Below are 19,328 nucleotides of genomic sequence, written 5' to 3' on the forward strand. Positions count from 1 at the left end.
AATATCATTTATATAAATTAGAAACAGTTTTGGACCCAATACTGACCCCTGTGGGACGCCACAAGCATTGTCCAAGCATGATGATGTATATTCCCCCAACTTCACAAACTGTTTTCTGTTACTTAAGTAGCTTCTCACCCAGTGCAACACCAACCCCCTAATCCCATACTGTTCAAGTTTATTGATTAATATGTCATGATTGATTGTATCAAAAGCCTTTTTAAGGTCTATAAATATTCCAACTGAATGTAATTTGTGGTCTATGGCGTTTGTAATCTCCTCAACTGATTCTACTAATGCAAGTGATGTTGAACTATGTGCTCTGAATCCATATTGACTATCAGTAAGTAATTTATGTTTATTTATGAATTTGTCTAATCTGTTATTGAATAACTTTTCTAATAATTTGGAAAATTGTGGAAGCAAAGAAACAGGTCTATAATTTGTGAAGTGGTGTCTATCCCCAGTCTTATACAGCGGCACAACCTTAGCTATTTTCATTTGATTGGGAAATTTACCGGTTTGAAATGATAAGTTACAGATGTATGTTAATGGTTCTACAATCCATTCAATGACCTGTTTTACCACCATATCAATTTCATTTAAATCGGTAGCTGTTTTATATTTACAATTATTCACAATGTCTATAATTTCATTTCCATCCACTGCTGTGAGGAACATTGAACAGGGATTTCTTTCTATGAGATTATTATCCCAATCCTCAGGTTGGGAATTGGGAATTTTTTCTGCCAAGTTTGGTCCAATATTTACAAAAAAATTATTAAAACCGTTGACTACCTCATCCTTATTTTCCTTGTTGACATTATTATTAATGAAATACTGAGGGTAACTCTGTTTTTTATTACCATTTTTGATAATGCAATTTAATATATCCCATATTCCTTTAATATTGTTTTTGTTATTATATAATATGTTACTATAATATTCCTTCCTACATACCCGTATAATATTAGTTAATCTATTTTTGTATTTCTTATATCTATTTTCTGCCTCTTTAGTCTTTAGTTTTATGAATTCTCTATACAGTGTATTTTTCTTATTACATGCATTTCGTAACCCTTTCGTCATCCATGGTCGAGCTTGGATTCTTTGTTTTCTGTAGTCTTGTTTAATTGGACAATTTTTATCATATAATGATGTAAATATTTGTAAAAAAGTTTCATATGCACTATCAACATCACTTTCACTGTATACCTTTTCCCAGTTTTGCTCCTGTAAATCCTTCTTTAGTGTGTTCATGTTTTCCTCTGTCCGCACTCGCCTGTATTTTATTTTCTCCTCTGGCTGATTCTGCCGATGGTTTCTATTATAAACGATGAAAACTGGTAGATGATCACTAATGTCATTGATTAATAATTCACTCAATATCATTGCTGAATATATTATCAATTAAGGTGGCACTATGGGATGTAATTCTGCTTGGCCTGGTGATTTTTGGATATAAACTCATACTGTACATTATACTGATAAATTCATCTGTTATTTTATGCTTATTTGGATTGAGCAGATCAATATTTAAGTCATCACAAATGAACACAGTTTTTGATTAGTTTTTGAGAACATTTTTCCCATACAGTCAGTGAATGTTTCAATACTAGATCCTGGTGCTCTATATATACAGCTGACTAATACATTTTTGCTTTTTTCTTCACATATTTCAATAGTTATACATTCTAATAAGTTATCAATCACAGTTGTCATATTGTCTACTATTTTATAATCCATGTTCTTATCCACATACACAGCCACTCCTCCTCCACTCTTATTCTTTCTGTTTACACAATTAAATTCATATCCATCCAGTTCAAAATCCATTCCTTTATCTTCATTGATCCATGTTTCTGATATAGCAATTATGTTAAATATTTTTTTAAATTGACTTAAATATTCTTTAATGTTGTTAAAGTTTGCATATAGACTTCTGCTGTTGAAATGGATTATTGATAATTTGTTATCCCTTTTAATGATCCGATTAAACTGTTCATCTGTATAATAGCAACAACTGTCATTGATATTTGAGAAGAAATTATTGTCCGGGTCTATATCGTGCTCCAAGTCCAGTACATTGTGGTCTGTGTATTTAAATGTTCTCAGTTCTACTTTTCCATGATCAGCAATCCTTTGAGTTATATCCTTCTTGTCTCCAGATGTAGATGATGTAGTAGATGAATAGGTTCCTCTGGTCTGTGTCATGGTGTTGTGATGTGTTTGTGTCCTCATACCTTATTGGTTGTATTTGTCCAGATCCTCTATGTTCCTGATTACCATAACCTTCGCTTGTTCTGGTGTTCTGTTCAGTTTGATGAATGTTGTTGTGAAAGTGTAGTGACACGGACCCACAACAGGGGGCGCAAATGAACGGTCAATAGATGACCGTTTCCTCCGCACCATGGAAAATTCTACAGCTAGCCAGGCCCCTGTAGTCGGTGCGGACCAACGTAGCTTAGCCGCCGTTAGTTCCCCTCTGGCAGATCCCGAGCAGCCAGGAAAGCAGGCCGACTGGGTGACTGTGAGGAGTAAGCGTAACCCTAAACAGAAGCCCCGTGTACACCGCCAACCCGTTCACATTTCTAACCGTTTTTCCCCACTCGACGACACACCCGCCGAGGATCAAACTCTGGTTATTGGCGACTCTGTTTTGAGAAATGTGAAGTTAGCGACACCAGCAACCATAGTCAATTGTCTTCCAGGGGCCAGAGCAGGCGACATTGAAGGAAATTTGAAACTGCTGGCTAAGGCTAAGCGTAAATTTGGTAAGATTGTAATTCACATCAGCAGTAATGACACCCGGTTACGCCAATCGGAGGTCACTAAAATTAACATTGAATCGGTGTGTAACTTTGCAAAAACAATGTCGGACTCTGTAGTTTTCTCTGGGCCCCTCCCCAATCGGACCGGGAGTGACATGTTTAGCCGCATGTTCTCCTTGAATTGCTGGCTGTCTGAGTGGTGTCCAAAAAATGAGGTGGGCTTCATAGATAATTGGCAAAGCTTCTGGGGAAAACCTGGTCTTGTTAGGAGAGACGGCATCCATCCCACTTTGGATGGAGCAGCTCTCATTTCTAGAAATCTGGCCAATTTTCTTAAATCCTCCAAACCGTGACTATCCAGGGTTGGGACCAGGAAGCAGAGTTGTAGTCTTACACACCTCTCTGCAGCTTCTCTCCCCCTGCCATCCCCTCATTACCCCATCCCCGTAGAGACGGTGTCTGCCCCAGACCACCAATAACCAGCAAAAATCTATTTAAGCATAAAAATTCAAAAAGAAAAAATAATATAGCACCTTCAACTGCACCACAGACTAAAACAGTTAAATGTGGTCTATTAAACATTAGGTCTCTCTCTTCTAAGTCCCTGTTGGTAAATTATATAATAATTGATCAACATATTGATTTATTCTGCCTTACAGAAACCTGGTTACAGCAGGATGAATATGTTAGTTTAAATGAGTCAACACCCCCGAGTCACACTAACTGTCAGAACGCTCGTAGCATGGGCCGAGGCGGAGGATTAGCAGCAATCTTCCATTCCAGCTTATTAATTAATCAAAAACCCAGACAGAGCTTTAATTCATTGGAAAGCTTGACTCTTAGTCTTGTCCATCCAAATTGGAAGTCCCAAAAACCAGTTTTATTTGTTATTATCTATCGTCCACCTGGTCGTTACTGTGAGTTTCTCTGTGAATTTTCAGACCTTTTGTCTGACTTAGGCTCAGATAAGATAACGATAGCGATTTTAACATCCACACAGATGCTGAGAATGACAGCCTCAACACTGCATTTAATCTACTATTAGACTCTATTGGCTTTGCTCAAAATGTAAATGAGTCCACCCACCACTTTAATCATATCTTAGATCTTGTTCTGACTTATGGTATGGAAATAGAAGACTTAACAGTATTCCCTGAAAACTCCCTTCTGTCTGATCATTTCTTAATAACATTTACATTTACTCTGATGGACTACCCAGCAGTGGGGAATAAGTTTCATTACACTAGAAGTCTTTCAGAAAGCGCTGTAACTAGGTTTAAGGATATGATTCCTTCTTTATGTTCTCTAATGCCATATACCAACACAGTGCAGAGTAGCTACCTAAACTCTGTAAGTGAGATAGAGTATCTCGTCAATAGTTTTACATCCTCATTGAAGACAACTTTGGATGCTGTAGCTCCTCTGAAAAAGAGAGCTTTAAATCAGAAGTGCCTGACTCCGTGGTATAACTCACAAACTCGTAGCTTAAAGCAGATACCCGTAAGTTGGAGAGGAAATGGCGTCTCACTAATTTAGAAGATCTTCACTTAGCCTGGAAAAAGAGTCTGTTGCTCTATAAAAAAGCCCTCCGTAAAGCTAGGACATCTTTCTACTCATCACTAATTGAAGAAAATAAGAACAACCCCAGGTTTCTTTTTGGGCACTGTAGCCAGGCTGACAAAGAGTCAGAGCTCTATTGAGCTGAGTATTCCATTAACTTTAACTAGTAATGACTTCATGACTTTCTTTGCTAACAAAATTTTAACTATTAGAGAAAAAATTACTCATAACCATCCCAAAGACGTATCGTTATCTTTGGCTGCTTTCAGTGATGCCGGTATTTGGTTAGACTCTTTCTCTCCGATTGTTCTGTCTGAGTTATTTTCATTAGTTACTTCATCCAAACCATCAACATGTCTATTAGACCCCATTCCTACCAGGCTGCTCAAGGAAGCCCTACCATTATTAATGCTTCGATCTTAAATATGATCAGTCTATCTTTGTTAGTTGGCTATGTACCACACGCTTTAAGGTGGCAGTAATTAAACCATTACTTAAAAGCCATCACTGTGAACCAGCTATCTTAGCTAAATATAGGCCAATCTCCCACCTTCATTTTCTCTCAAAAATTCTTGAAAGGGTAGTTGTAAAACAGCTAACTGATCATCTGCAGAGGAATGGTCTATTTGAAGATTTTCAGTCAGGTTTAGAATCATCATAGTACAGAAACAGCATAGTGAAGGTTACAAATGATCTCTTATGGCCTCGGGACAGTGGACTCATCTCTGTGCTTGTTCTGTTAGACCTCAGTGCTGCTTTTGATACTGTTGACCATTAAATTTATTACAGAAGATTAGAGCATGCCATAGGTATTAAAGGCACTGAGCTGCGGTGGTTTGAATCATATTTGTCTAATAGATTACAATTTGTTCATGTAAATGGGGAATCTTCTTCACAGACTAAAGTAATTATGGAGTTCCACAAGGTTCTGTGCTAGGACCAATTTTATTCACTTTATACATGCTTCCCTTAGGCAGTATTATAGACGGTATTGCTTAAATTTCATTGTTACGCAGATGATACCCAGCTTTATCTATCCATGAAGCCAGAGGACACACACCAATTAGCTAAACTGCAGGATTGTCTTACAGACATAGACATGGATGACCTCTAATTTCCTGCTTTTAAACTCAGATAAAACTGAAGTTATTGTACTTGGCCCCACAAATCTTAGAACATGGTGTCTAAACCAGATCCTTACTCTGGATGGCATTACCCTGACCTCTAGTAATACTGTGAGAAATCTTGGAGTCATTTTGATCAGGATATGTCATTCAAAGCGCATATTAAACAAATATGTAGGACTGCTTTTTTGCATTTACGCAATATCTCTAAAATTAGAAGGTCTTGTCTCAGAGTGATGCTGAACAAACTAATTCATGCATTTATTTCCTCTAGGCTAGACTATTGTAATTCATTATTATCAGGTTGTCCTAAAAGTTCCCTAAAAAGCCTTCAGTTAATTCAAATGCTGCAGCTAGAGTACTAACGGGGACTAGAAGGAGAGAGCATATCTCACCCATATTGGCCTCTCTTCATTGGCTTCCTGTTAATTCTAGAATAGAATTTAAAATTCTTCTTCTTACTTATAAGGTTTTGAATAATCAGGTCCCATCTTATCTTAGGGACCTCGTAGTACCATATCACCCCAATAGAGCGCTTCGCTCTCAGACTGCAGGCTTACTTGTAGTTCCTAGGGTTTGTAAGAGTAGAATGGGAGGCAGAGCCTTCAGCTTTCAGGCTCCTCTCCTGTGGAAGAAGCTCCCAATTCAGATCAGGGAGACAGACACCCTCTCTACTTTTAAGATTAGGCTTAAAACTTTCCTTTTTGCTAAAGCTTATAGTTAGGGCTGGATCAGGTGACCCTGAACCATCCCTTAGTTATGACTGCTATAGACGTAGACTGCTGGGGGGTTCCCATGATGCACTGTTTCTTTCTCTTTTTGCTCTGTATGCACCACTCTGCATTTAATCATTAGTGATCGATCTCTGCTCCCCTCCACAGCATGTCTTTTTCCTGGTTCTCTCCCTCAGCCCCAACCAGTCTCAGCAGAAGACTGCCCCTCCCTGAGCCTGGTTCTGCTGGAGGTTTCTTCCTGTTAAAAGGGAGTTTTTCCTTCCCACTGTAGCCAAGTGCTTGCTCACAGGGGGTCATTTTGACCGTTGGGTTTTTACATAATTATTGTATGGCCTTGCCTTACAATATAAAGCGCCTTGGGGCAACTGTTTGTTGTGATTTGGTGCTATATAAAAAAAAAATTGATTGATTGATTGATTGATGAGCCAAAAGGTAACAATTTAATGTTGTGAAATGTGCACAACGAACATACAGACAATCTCAGAATATAATTACAGTCAAATTACAAAGGTGACGTGTGGGCAGGCTCGAGGATAGAAGACGTCTGTCCTGAGAAGAGCCGGAACCACACGATTTCCGCCCCCACAGAACCTGGTGAATACTGGAGCCGCCAAGTCCCGAATTCCCAGGTGATCACCGTCCCCGACGGTCGGATCTGGTACTGCTGGCGAAGAACAAAGACAGTCAAGTGTGGGTGTGTGTACACCCAGTAACAACAGCGGTGGGAATGCCACCTCCGTCCTGCACTCACTCAGCCTCCACAGAAAAAGGAACCGGTACTCCTGCAAACACTCACAATATACAGATATATTGCAAAAGACACAAACGGCTGAGGATATTACCTCCAATGAAGTATGATATCTCGGCGATGAGGTGGAGATGACGTCTGGTCTTTATGGAGTGCGATGATGAAGAATGTGTGACAGCTGTCAGGAATTAATGAGTGACAGCTGTCACTCCCGGCTGTGTCCGTGGCGGCAGCGCCCTCTCGTGCCTGAAGCCCGCACTTCAGGCAGGGCACCCTTTGGTGGTGGGCCAGCAGTTCATCCTCTTCTTGCGGCCCACATAACAGGACCCCCCCCCCTCAACGGGCGCCTCCTGGCGCCCGACCAGGCTTGTCCGGGTGTCTGCGGTAGAAATCGGCCAGGAGGGCCGGGTCCAGGATGAAGCTCCTCTTCACCCAGGAGCGTTCTTTGGGTCCATACCCTTCCCAGTCCACCAAATACTGGAACCCCCGGCCCATTCGACGGACGTCCAGGAGCCGGCGCACTGTCCAAGCCGGCTCCCCGTCAATGATCCGGGCAGGAGGCGGCGCCGGACCGGGAGCACAGAGGGGTGAGGTGTGCTGAGGCTTGAGTCTGGACACATGATAAACCGGGTGGATCCGCAGTGAAGCTGGGAGTCGGAGCTTCACTGCGGCAGGACTGAGGATTTTGAGGATCTTGAAAGGTCCAATGTACCGGTCCTTCAACTTGGGGGAGTCCACTTGGAGGGGGATGTCCTTCGTGGACAGCCACACCTCCTGCCCGGGCTGGTAAGCAGGGGCCGGGGATCGCCGGCGGTCTGCATGGGTCATCGCTCTCATCCGGGCCTTCAACAAGGCAGAACGGGCGGAGCGCCACACCTGACGGCACTTCCGCAGGTGGGCCTGGACCGAGGGCACACCGACCTCTCCCTCCACCACGGGGAACAACGGGGGCTGATACCCCAAACACACCTCAAATGGGGAGAGGCCGGTGGCAGAAGACACCTGGCTGTTATGCGCATACTCGATCCAGGCCAGATGGTTACTCCAGGCCATCGGGTGCGCGGATGTGACACAGCGGAGGGTCTGTTCCAGTTCCTGGTTGGCCCGCTCTGCCTGTCCGTTCGTCTGTGGATGGTACCCGGACGAGAGGCTCACGGTGGCCCCCAGTTCCCTGCAGAAGCTCCTCCAGACGTGTGAGGAGAACTGGGGACCACGATCTGAGACGATGTCGGTAGGTATCCCATGCAGACGGACAGCATGGTGGACCAGGAGGTCTGCTGTCTCCTGGGCTGTTGGGAGCTTCGGGAGGGCCACGAAGTGGGCCGCCTTGGAGAATCGGTCCACTATCGTGAAGATGGTGGTGTTGCCCTGGGACGGCGGGAGGCCCGTAACGAAATCCAGGCCGATGTGGGACCAGGGGCGATGAGGCACAGGAAGCGGTTGGAGTAGTCCTTGGGCCTTCCTGTGGTCAGCCTTGCCCCTGGCACAGGTGGTGCAGGCCTGGATATACTCCCGGACGTCGGCCTCCATAGACGCCCACCAGAAGCGCTGCCGGACAACTGCCATGGTCCTTTGCACCCCTGGATGACAGGAGAGCTTGGAACCGTGACAGAAGTCCAAGACTGCAGCTCTGGCCTCTGGTGGGACGTATAAACGGTTCTTCGGACCTGTACCTGGGTCCGGGCTCCGTGCCAGGGCCTCCCGGACGATCTTCTCCACCGTCCCAGGTGAGGGTGGCCACGATAGTGGACTCCGGCAGGATGGGCTCCGGTGGATCCGACAGTGCAGTTTTGACCTCCTCTTCGTGTACCCGGGACAAGGCATCCGACCTCTGGTTCTTGGTCCCGGGGCGATAGGTGATCCGGAAGTCAAAACGCCCGAAGAACAGTGACCAGCGGGCTTGCCTGGGGTTCAGCCGCTTGGTGGTCCTGATATACTCCAGGTTCTGATGGTCAGTGAAAACCGTGAACGGCACAGACGCTCCCTCCAACAGGTGTCTCCACTCCTCAAGAGCCTCTTTCACCGCAAGGAGTTCTCGATTGCCGACGTCATAGTTCCGTTCAGACGGGGTCAACCTGCGTGAAAAGTAGGCACACGGGTGAAGAACCTTATCGGTCTCTCCGCTCTGGGACAGCACGGCTCCTATCCCTGAGTCAGAGGCGTCCACTTCAACCACGAACTGGCGGCTAGGGTCGGGCTGCACCAAAACTGGCGCAGTAGTAGAGAACCGTCGTTTCAACTCCTTGAACGCGGCTTCGCACCAATCGACCAGGTGAAGGGGACTTTTGGAGAGGTCAGGGCTGTCAGGGGGCTAACTACCTGACTGTAGCCCTTAATGAACCTCCTATAGAAATTAGCGAAGCCGAGGAACTGTTGCAGCTTCCTACGGCTTGTTGGTTGGGGCCAATCTCTCACCGCCGCAACCTTGGCCGGATCAGGGGCGACGGAGTTAGAGGAGATGATAAACCCCAGGAAGGACAAAGACGTGCGGTGAAACTCGCACTTCTCGCCCTTCACAAACAGTCGGTTCTCTAATAACCGCTGCAGGACCTGACGTACATGCTGGACATGGGTCTCAGGATCCGGAGAAAAGATGAGAATATTGTCCAGATATACGAAGACGAATCGGTGCAGGAAGTCCCGCAAGACGTTGTTAACCAAGGCTTGGAACGTCGCGGGGGCGTTGGTGAGGCCGAACGGCATGACCAGGTACTCAAAGTGACCTAACGGGGTGTTAAATGCCGTCTTCCATTCGTCTCCCTTCCGGATCCGAACCAGGTGATACGCATTTCTAAGATCCAGCTTAGTAAAGATTTTGGCTCCATGCAGGGGGGTGAACACGGAATCCAACAATGGCAACGGGTATCGATTGCGAACCGTAATCTCATTCAGCCCCCTGTAATCAATGCATGGACGGAGTCCGCCATCTTTCTTGCCCACAAAAAAGAAAACCTGCCCCATCGGGGAGGTGGGAGTTCCGGATCAGCCCGGCAGCTAATGAGTCCCGGATGTAGGTCTCCATTGATTCGCGCTCAGGTCGTGAGAGGTTGTACAGCCTGCTGGACGGGAACTCAGTGCCTGGAACCAAATCAATGGCACAATCGTACGGACGGTGCGGGGGAAGGGTGAGTGCCAGATCCTTGCTGAGGACGTCAGCAAGATCGTGGTACTCAACCGGCACTGCCGTCAGATTGGGAGGGACTTTGACCTCCTCCTTAGCCTGTAAACCGGGAGGAACCGAGGATCCTAAACACACCCGATGGCAGGTTTCGCTCCACTGAACCACCACCCACGACGGCCAATCAATCCGGGGATTGTGCTTCAACATCCATGGGAAGCCCAAAATCACGCGGGAGGTAGAAGGAGTTACAAAAACTCAATCTCCTCCCGATGGTTTCCAGACACCACCAGAGTTACTGGTTGTGTCTTGTGTGTGAGTAAAGGGAGGAGGGTGCCATCTAGTGCCCGAACCTGCAATGGTGAAGGAAGAGCCACCAGAGGGAGCCCTACCTCCCTTGCCCATCTGCTGTCTAGCAAATTCCCTTCTGACCCCGTGTCCACCAGTGCTGGGGCTTGAAGGGTTAAATCCCCGCTCAGGATTGTGACTGGGAGTCGTGGGCAATCTGTGTGTGTCTCAATTGAATGTTTTGACCCCCCCCTTAGCCCAGTCTCTAAGGGCGAGTGTTGTCGTTTTGGCCGTTTGGGGCAGTTTTTCTGTATGTGCTCCTTTGAGCTGCAGAGAAAACACTCCCCGCGGATCAGCCTCCTCATTTTGGCCCTGTGCGTTTCCCTAACAACGTCAGCAGGGGGAGCTGTTGCCCCACGGAGCACTGTGGCTGTGGAGCATGGGGAGGGCGGCGCCTTTTCGAATCCGGAAGGGAGAGGGGCGGCGCGTATCCGGTCACGTCCTTCGCCTCGCTCCGACGGCGTTCCTCCAACCGATTGTCTAACCGTATAACGAGATTGATAAGCCCATCTAAATCCCGCGGTTCCTCCTTAGCTACCAGCTGCTCCTTCAGAACCAACGACAGTCCGTTTATGAAGGCGGCGCGGAGCGCAACGTTATTCCAGCCGGACCTCGCAGCCTCGATGCGGTAGTTGACTGCATAAGCGGCTGCGCTCTCGCGTCCCTGTCTCATTGACAGCAGCACAGTTGAAGCGGTCTCTCCTCTGTTAGGGTGATCAAACACTGTTCTGAACTCCCCCACAAACCCAGTGTATGCTGATAACAACCGTGAGTTCTGTTCTCAGAGCGCCGTAGCCCAGGCGCGTGCTTTACCCCGAAGCAGAGCAATTCACATAAGCTATTTACTAGCATCTGACGCGTACATGACGGGACGTTGTGCGAAGACGAGCGAACATTGCATGAGAAAGTCCGCGCACGTCTCCACACAACCTCCGTACGGCTCAGGAGGGCTTATGTATGCTTCAGGGGATGGTGGGAGGGGTTGTTGAACCACCACTGGAGCGTTCATATTCTGCACAGGGTCGACAGGAGGACGAGCTGCAGCAGCGCCCTGAGCGCTCGCCGCCACCTGCGCGGAGAGAGCCTCCACCCCTGCAGTTCAGGAGGATGTTTTGCTCGGTCATTTGATCCAACCGAGCCGTAAAGGCGGTGAGAATGTGCTGTAGCTCACCAATCACGCCTCCTGCAGATGCCTGCGCTCCCTGCTCTCCCATTGGTCGTTCAACAGCCGGTTGACGCCCCTTGGAGTCCATGACGCTGGCCGTGATATCCTGTTGTGAAAGTGTAGTGACACGGACCCACAACAGGGGGCGCAAATGAACGGTCAATAGATGAGCCAAAAGGTAACAATTTAATGTTGTGAAATGTGCACAACGAACATACAGACAATCTCAGAATATAATTACAGTCAAATTACAAAGGTGACGTGTGGGCAGGCTCGAGGATAGAAGACGTCTGTCCTGAGAAGAGCCGGAACCACACGATTTCCGCCCCCACAGAACCTGGTGAATACTGGAGCCGCCAAGTCCCGAATTCCCAGGTGATCACCGTCCCCGACTGTCGGATCTGGTACTGCTGGCAAAGAACAAAGACAGTCAAGTGTGGGTGTGTGTACACCCAGTAGAAACAGCGGTGGGAATGCCACCTCCACCTCTCATTCAATATGTTGCAGAGTACCGCAGTGATTCCTCAGGGGAAAAGAGTGCCGTCCTGCAGTCACTCAGCCTCCACAGAAAAAGGAACCGGTACTCCTGCAAACACTCACAATATACAGATATATTGCAAAAGACACAAACGGCTGAGGATATTACCTCCAATGAAGTATGATATCTCGGCGATGAGGTGGAGATGACGTCTGGTCTTTATGGAGTGCGATGATGAAGAATGTGTGACAGCTGTCAGGAATTAATGAGTGACAGCTGTCACTCCCGGCTGTGTCCGTGGCGGCAGCGCCCTCTCGTGCCTGAAGCCCGCACTTCAGGCAGGGCGCCCTTTGGTGGTGGGCCAGCAGTACATCCTCTTCTGGCGGCCCACACAACAAATGTTTTGCAGTTGGATGTCCATGTCTGTTGAATTTTTCCCTGCTTTTTTAAGAGATGAGCTTTCCTGGCGATGTCTGCGTTTCTTTTGGTCAGATGTCCATTGATGAATACGTTTGTTCCTTTGAGTTTCCGTCCCTGTTTTAACAATGCCATTTTATGTTTTCTGTTGACAAACCTCATTATAACAGCTCTCTTGTCTCCATCCTCTCTCCTGGGCAGGGGGTGGCACGCTTCAATGTTATTACAGTCCATTTGAATACCTTTAGATTGCAGGAAGTCAGCCACCTGTTGTTCCACTGAGCTGGCCTCCTGCTCACTGGCCTCCCCTCCGCTGTCTTCTGACACCGCCCGTGCGTAGGATCGAGGTTTAATATGAATTCCTGTAATAATAGCGTTGTTCATCCTTGTGTACTGTTCCAACTCCGCAACACGGTTCTCCAGGTACACCAGACGCCGGTCTTTCTCGGCATTCTGGATCCAGAGAGCCTTCACTGCTTCCACCAGCTCCATAATGGATTTCTGCTGCATTTTAACAACAGAGATTTCCTCAGACAAAAAGTCCAGGGACTTTTGATATCGTCTCCCTCCTCCGCCGTCAGTGCCTTCTTCGGACCCATGGTCAGATAACTCCGCGCTGGCGCCTCGGGCCTCGGTAAAGCCGCGCCGGTGGAACTGCGCTGATGCCTCGGTAAAGCCGCGCCGGTGGATGTGCGCTGATGCCTCGGGCTTCAGGTGGAGCCGCGCCGGTGGATGTGCGCTGGCGCCTCGGGCTTCAGGTGGAGCCGCGCCGGTGGATGTGCGCTGACGCCTCAGGCTTCAGGTGGAGCCGCGCCGGTGGAACTGCGCTGATGCCTCGGGCCTCGGTAAAGCCGCGCCGGTGGAACTGCGCTGACGCCTCGGGCCTCGGTAAAGCCGCGCCGGTGGAACTGCGCTGACGTCTCGGGCCTCGGTAAAGCCGCGCTGGTGGAACTGTGCTGACGCCTCGGGAGACATATATTTCCAAAACACTGTGGAAACAAAGTCACACTGTGGAAACTTTCTTCCACTTGTGAAATATAGTGACGATTCGTCCCATCCTGTATATGGCTGATGCTGAGACCCTGATTCATGCATTTATCTCTTCTAGATTGGACTACTGCAATGTTCTATTTTCTGGTTTACGAAAGTCCAGCATTAGGGGTCTCCAATTGGTTCAAAATGCTGCAGCCAGACTTTTGACATGAAGCAGAAAGTTTAACCACATTACACCCATTTTTTTTCTTTTTTACCCTCTCTGCATACTTAGTGATGATAAATGCCAAACTGACATAACCATTTACACTCAAAAAAAATATAAACGCAACACTTTTTGTTTTGCTCCCATTTTGTATGAGATGAACTCAAAGATCTAAAACTTTTTCCACATACACAATATCACCATTTCCCTCAAATATTGTTCACAGGTGTGCCATATCAAGATGCTGATTAGACACCATGATTAGTGCACAGGTGTGCCTTAGACTGCCCACAATAAAAGGCCACTCTGAAAGGTGCAGTTTTGTTTTACTGGGGAGGGATACCAGTCAGTATCTGGTGTGACCACCATTTGCCTCATGCAGTGCAACACATCTCCTTTGCATAGAGTTGATCAGGTTGTCAATTGTGGCCTGTGGAATGTTGGTCCACTCCTCTTCAATGGCTGTGCGAAGTTGGTGGATATTGGCAGGAACTGGTACACGCTGTCGTATACGCCGGTCCAAAGCATCCCAAACATGCTCAATGGGTGACATGTCCGGTGAGTATGCCGGCCATGCAAGAACTGCGACATTTTCAGCTTCCAAGAATTGTGTACAGATCCTTGCAACATGGGGCCGTGCATTGTCCTGCTGCAACATGAGGTGATGTTCTTGGATGTATGGCACAACAATGGGCCTCAGGATCTCGTCACGGTATCTCTGTGCATTCAAAATGCCATCAATAAAATGCACCTGTGTTCTTCATCCATAACAGACGCCTGCCCATACCATAACAGACGCCTGCCCATACCATAACCCCACCGCCACCATGGGCCACTCGATCCACAACATTGACATCAGAAAACCGCTCACCCACACGATGCCACACACGCTGTCTGCCATCTGCCCTGAACAGTGTGAACCGGGATTCATCCGTGAAGAGAACACCTCTCCAATGTGCCAAACGCCAGCGAATGTGAGCATTTGCCCACTCAAGTCGGTTACGACGACGAACTGGAGTCAGGTCGAGACCCCGATGAGGACGACGAGCATGCAGATGAGCTTCCCTGAGACGGTTTCTGACAGTTTGTGCAGAAATTCTTTGGTTATGCAAACCGATTGTTTCAGCAGCTGTCCGAGTGGCTGGTCTCAGACGATCTTGGAGGTGAAATGCTGGATGTGGAGGTCCTGGGCTGGTGTGGTTACACGTGGTCTGCGTTTGTGAGGCTGGTTGGATGTACTGCCAAATTCTCTGAAACGCCTTTGGAGACGGCTTATGGTAGAGAAATGAACATTCAATACACGAGCAACAGCTCTGGTTGACATTCCTGCTGTCAGCAGCCAATTGCACGCTCCCTCAAATCTTGCGACATCTGTGGCATTGTGCTGTGTGTTAAAACTGCACCTTTCAGAGTGGCCTTTTATTGTGGACAGTCTAAGGCACACCTGTGCACTAATCATGGTGTCTAATCAGCATCTTGACATGGCACACCTGTGAGGTGGGATGGATTATCTCAGCAAAGGAGAAGTGCTCACTATCACAGATTTAGACTGGTTTGTGAACAATATTTGAGGGAAATGGTGATATTGTGTATGTGGAAAAAGTTTTAGATCTTTGAGTTCATCTCATACGAAATGGGAGCAAAACCAAAAGTGTTGCGTTTATATTTTTGTTGAGTGTATATACATATGTACACATATATGCAAATTGTTCTTGCAAGACATAAAAAAATAAATAAATAAATAAAATGAAAGAGAAAATAAATAAATAAATGGATAACGACATTACATCATCATGCACAGCTTAATGTCACATAGTTAAGGTATCAGCAGTTAGGGACACATCACCTTTAAGTTTCCAGAGTTTCTTCAACTTCACAGTTCTCTAAAAATGCAAGAAAGGGATTCCAGATCTCTTTAAATTTGGCTGATTTCTTTTTTAGCGTATATGTTAACTTTTCGAGAACAAGGCATGATAATAGTTCTTTCAGCCAACGACCAACAGAAGGTCTCCTAATGTCTTTCCAGCAAAGAGAGATCAAACGTCTAGCCTGTACTAAACATAAGTCTGTGAGTTTCTTCTCTTCGCTGTTTAGCATACAGTCCTTTGGATATAAATTAAGAATACAAAGTGCAGGACAGTCGGGTACTGGCATCTGAGAAATGCATTTTAGAACTTCATTCCAGAAATTTCGTATCTCAGGACAGTCCCATAGGCAGTGAAGTAAGGTGCCCTTTTCAACATTGCATTTAACACAGATATCAGGAACATTTTTCATTCATCTTAGTTAATTTATCTGGAGTAATATAAGTTCTCATAATCCAATTATATTGAATCAGTCTAAGGTGGGTATTAGAAGTTGAGCCTTCGAGCACACCTCTCTCCAATCCTCCTCTGAGAGGTCTATTTTCAAGTCAGTTGCCCATTTGAATTTTCCTGTGTTCAGCAGAGTCTTTATGATTTGTCACCAGTATATTATAGAGTAAGGATATTTGACTGTTCACTGCTATGTTTTCTAACAGGGACAAAGGGGGCTGTGTATAAGAGTGCATCTGTGCATAAACAAAACTTCGTAGCTGTAGGTAGTTAAGTAGGTGTGTCCGAGGAATATCATATTCATTTCTGATTTCTTCAAATTAAACTAATTTACCTTCTTTGTATAGATCCATTACTTTGCAAATGCCCTTTGTTGCCCACATTTTAAAACCTTGGTCTTTTCTGCCAGGAATGAAGTTATCATTCCCCCATATTGGCGGAAAGCCTGAAAACATAGTGGATTCACCAAGAAGTGATTGCACATTGTGCCAGACGTTAATTGTGTTCCTCACAAAAGGGTTATCAGTAAGCCGATTCAATTTTTTGACAGAGGCAGAGTACAAATAAGTGTCAAGTCGCAGGCCTTTGGTGCACTACTTTCAAGTTGTACCCAAGGTAGGTAAGGTTCAGGCGAGAACCAGTGTATTGCAGCTTTGATTTGAGCAGCCCAGAAATACCATTGTAACTGGGTAATTGTAACCCTCCTCGCTCATATGGCAGGTAAAGAAGTGACATTCTCAACCTTGACCTTATGTTATTCCAAATAAACTTTGTAAATTGTTGCTTCATTTTAGAGAAGAACTGTGACGGTGGGGGTAAAGGGACCGACTGAAATAGATATAAAAACTTTGGTAGTATATTCATCTTGATTACATTTATACGCCCCAATAAAGAGACTGGCAATGATGACCAACTATTCATGGATTCAGTTACTGTGGAGATCACAGAATCATAGTTACAGGTTACTAAATCTTTAATGGTTGGGGTGATAGTGATACCGAGATATTTAAATCCATTTATTGTATTATTGAAAGGGTGTTTTTCACTGAATTTATCTGCTCCTGTTTGTTCAAAAACATGATGGAGGATTTTGTTTCATTTACTTTAAAGCCTGAAAATTTTCCAAATGCTTCAATTAAATTAGTCAGATTAAGAATTGATTGATTTAGGTCCATTAGAAGTAAGAGAGTGTCATCAGCATACATTACAATGCGATGTCCGATACTTTTATACCTGAAATTGAGGGGTGTGACCTCACCTCTATCGCTAACGGTTCCATTGCCAAAACAAATAGCAGTGGCGAGAGAGGGCACCCCTGACGGGTACCTCTTGTGAGTTTGAAAGGGGGTGATATTAAGTAGTTGGTGGAGACCTCTACCGTTGGGTCGGTATAAAGCGTCTCGATTCATTTTCGGAAGTAATTACCAAACCCAAAACGGGATAACACATCAAATAAGTAGCTCCACTCCACTCTATCAAATGCTTTTTCAGCATCTAAGGACAGAATGGCGGTGTCACGGGTTCCCTCCCTCGCATGTATCAAGTTCAGCACCCTTCTGACATTGTGAAAGGCTCTTCACAAAACCATTCTGATCTGGGTTGATGACAGTTGGGAGCACCAGTTCCAGTCTTCTAGCCATTACTTTAGCAATAATCTTGGCGTCTGTATTAAGCAGTGAAATGGGTCTATATGAAGCGTAATTGGTAGGGGACTTATTGGGTTATTACTTAAGTGTTATCAGCGCATTTCTCAGGGAATCTGGGAGACGACCCTGATGGAAGGACTCCTCATACAGAGCTAAAAGAGGTTCAACGAGTTTATCTTTAAATATGTTGTAAATGTCAATATGGAGACCATCAGGGCCTGCAGCTGCACCTCCCCTCATATTATTAATAGCATCAGCAATTTCTGGAGCATCTACTTTCTTATCCATATGCCCTTTAAAGTCATCTGGTATGGAAGGGATATAAAGATCGTTCAGGAATTCAGATTGTGTATCCAAATTTTCTGAGGATTCAGCTGTATATAACACTTTATAATAAATGGAAAAGGTATCATTAATTTCCTGAGGATCTGTTGTTATTGGTCCACTCTGAGTTTAAATTGCAGTAATTGCCCTGTCTGCATCCAATTTCTTTATTCTCCAGGCCAACAATCTCCCCGGTTTTCCACCTTGATCATAGTAACTCTGTTTGAGCCTAATTAAACTGTTTTCTGCTTTCAATGTAGACAATTCCTCATATTGGGCTTTAAGTAGCCTTAATTCTTGTTTTATTTTTGTGGAGTCATCCAAAAAGGTCTCTCTCTCCAATTGTCTAATTTTATGGTCAAGCTCATTCATTTTCAATTTATGTTTGTTTGTTTTTGAACTGGTATAAGAAATAATCATACCTCGGATGTATGCCTTAAAGGTCTCCCATCTGACAATGGCAGAAGTCTCATCCGTATTTGTAATAAAGAACAAATCAATTTGCGTCTCTAAGAATTGCAGGAAATTTGAATCGGAAAGCCATCTGGATGAAATCTCCATCTAAGAGTGCCTTTAACAACCCCTTGGGCCCTATATAGAAGTGAAATAGGAGAGTGGTCTGACAGTAGTGTGCTGTTATAGTTACATTTAATCACGGAGGAGAACATAGAGTTGGAAATTAGAAAATAATCTATACGTGAGTATGACTTAAATCTAGAAGAGTAGCAAGAAAATTCTAGCTTATCTGAGTTTAACCTCCTCCAGGGGTCACACAAGTTCAAATCCTTTATGTACTGTAACAGCTTCTTCCTACTTTGTGTATGGGAGGAGTCTACCCCAGTTGACCGGTCCAATTTAGGGTCCAAAGTGCAATTGAAATCACCTGCTATAAGAACCTTCCCTGGAAGAGAAGAAACTAATAGAAATAAATTTTCAAAGAATTTTGGATTGTCATTGTTCGGGGCATGTTAATCATGTTTATCTTCTCTTTTATCATTGTACCTTGGACAATCAAATACCTACCGCCAATATCACGAATGACATTGTCCATTAGTTCATTAATTCATGGAGTCTTACCTGATTCCATGCTTTCTGTTGTGTTAGTGCCAGTAATTAAAGATAAAAGTGGGGAAGCTAAACAGCTCAGATAATTATAGGCCAATAGCCCTGGCCAGTGTCATGTCTAAAGTGCTACTGTGTAGACTTGAAAGGTATGTCTTGACTACGGACAACCAGTTTGGTTTTAAACAAAAGCTTGGTACTGACTTGTGTATCTATGCATTAAAGGAAATTTTACATAGATATAATAGACTAAATACTACAATGTGTATGTGTTTCATAGATGCGTCTAAGGCGTTTGATTGCATCCATCATGAGAAATT

General features: G+C 45.3%; 1 protein-coding gene and 1 long non-coding RNA gene across 2 annotated transcripts in view; one reads left to right on the forward strand and one right to left on the reverse strand.

The window, feature by feature from the left end:
• Positions 1-19,328, forward strand: part of lama1 (laminin, alpha 1) — a 309,926-nt gene that overhangs the window by 119,695 nt on the left and 170,903 nt on the right.
• On the reverse strand, positions 1,004-13,639 carry LOC117521986. The gene is made up of 3 exons (XR_004564116.1): positions 13,482-13,639; positions 13,425-13,426; positions 1,004-1,039 (listed from the first exon to the last, which is right to left on the reverse strand). It is a non-coding gene; the product is annotated as an uncharacterized LOC117521986 (long non-coding RNA).

Source organism: Thalassophryne amazonica, chromosome 1 (assembly GCF_902500255.1).
Source record: "Thalassophryne amazonica chromosome 1, fThaAma1.1, whole genome shotgun sequence".
Taxonomy (NCBI): domain Eukaryota; kingdom Metazoa; phylum Chordata; class Actinopteri; order Batrachoidiformes; family Batrachoididae; genus Thalassophryne; species Thalassophryne amazonica.